The following is a 2,045-nucleotide window of genomic DNA, read 5'->3' as shown; positions in this document are numbered from 1 at the left end:
AAGTTAGGGGGCTAACGTTGGCGCAAACTTTTGAAGCCCAGGGGAGAATTTTCAAGTTTCAACGTTAGCCTCAAAGTTAGGGGGCTAACGTTGGCGCAAACTTTTGGAGCCCAGGGGAGAATTTTCAAGTTCCAACGTTAGCCTCCAAGTTAGGGGGCTAACGTTGGGGCTAACTTCTTGCTTCCTGGTTCAATTTCACTTATTCCATTGTCCTCTCTTCACTCCTAGCAATTCCTCTTTGTTTCAACCTTTCTCCAAGCTTTCTTCACCTATCATTAATCAACCAAACTCATCAAAGCTATGCTCAAAATCATGAGATATTCATTCTTTCATAATATGCAACAAATATAGCATAAAACCTCATGAAATGGCATAAATTCGTATATGGTTGGTTCAATCAAGGGAAACATGAAAATCTACTCAATTAGCTTGCTTGTAGCTCAAGAAAGTGCATAATTCTAATGAAAACAAAAGAAAAAGACTAGTTAAAATGGGCTAAGATGACTTGTCATCAGTCGGTATGATATTTACACCCGATCCAGCATCTACCAAGGCCCTTCTAACCTTCATGTTTTTTACCACTGCTTCAATGTACAATGGTTTATTGTGGTAGAACTCTCCATTGAACGAGTCGGGGTCCTGGAACTCCAGGGAATTTGCGTTGGCCTTTGTTAATCTTACGAGCGGAGCATTGACATCCCCAAAATTTTTTTCATGGTTCTGAATGACTCCTATTAGAACTCTAGCCGTCTCTTTCTGAATGTGGGGTTCCAAGGCAGGTTGGTTGAACATGATTCTACACCCTCGAGATTTTAAAAGGCCCATTGTTAATGTGTCTTCATCCAAGGATTCCTCCATGGTGACCATCTCTTCTGCTTTATCTATAATCTCTGTCAGCATTACCTCTCCTTCAACACCTATCATTCCAGCATCATGTTAAGGAAAATAAGTGTTCTTCACACCTTCTTGGTTTTGTTCTCCATTTAGGAGTATCTTTCTTTCCTTTACTTGTGTATGGAATACCATCCTCACCACATAACAATCAGTCAATCATGGCTCTTACTTTGGTGCACCATGTAATACTTTAGGTTTCTCAAGTTTTTAGGTGTTGGTGGCACTCTATCTGTTCTGGGGTTCAATGTTCCATCCTCAAACCACCCATTTACGATAACCATGGCTTGAGCTTTGGAGAGGGGTATCGGAGATGGATGACTATTTCTGTTAGAACCCTAGAATAGGAATACCTTCTGCCCCTACCATCAATAGCACACACCTCTAGAGGAGAAACTTCTTTAGATCTCCTCCTGTTGCACTTCATTGCCTCAGTTATGTCAGATGCTCTCTTTAAAAGTTTAGAGAAGGTGTTTATTGCTACTCATGGAAAGATAAATTTGAGATCGGTCTTCCATATTTCTAATACACTTGTATACCAATTGTAGTTCTGGGAGGATGTCCATGCAAAGTAAAGCTTGATATCTGTATCTCTTGATAAATGCTACCAATCCTTTTTCATGTATCTGTTTCACCCTTCCTAGGTCCATAATGTGCATAGAGGATTCCTCTTATAGGAACCTGTTGCAAAACTCTGTCACTAATTGCTCTCAGGTGTTGATGCTATTGGCTTTTAACTTAGCATACCAAGTGAATGCACTCCTGTCAATGATTTTGAGAACTCTCTGATCTTGAGATCCTGGTGGTTCCTGAACACCCAAAAGTTGTCCAAAAATGACAAGATGTGTTTCATGGCACTTCTGGTATCATCAAACTTGCGAAAAGTAGGCGGTTTATACTCCTTAGGGTACGATTTGCCAAAATATGATGCTCAAATGGTTGACTTATCTTTCAAGTGGGTTTATTGCCTCTCCTTTGTCCTTTAGAATATGTGCCAACTCCTTATGAGTGACGGAGGTGTTCTCGTCTTCCTCCATATGCTCTTGATTCATGAATGGAGGTGGTGAGGGGTCCTATACCTTGTTTGATCCCTAGCCATCATTTCAATAAGCAAAGCTTGTATCTTTGTTTGGTTGTCTATCATATAATTGTAC

The sequence above is a fragment of the Arachis ipaensis genome, chromosome B06 (assembly GCF_000816755.2).
Source record: "Arachis ipaensis cultivar K30076 chromosome B06, Araip1.1, whole genome shotgun sequence".
In the NCBI taxonomy this organism is placed as follows: domain Eukaryota; kingdom Viridiplantae; phylum Streptophyta; class Magnoliopsida; order Fabales; family Fabaceae; genus Arachis; species Arachis ipaensis.
The sequence above is the reverse complement of the archived record's forward strand: the minus strand, read 5'-3'. Positions refer to the sequence as shown.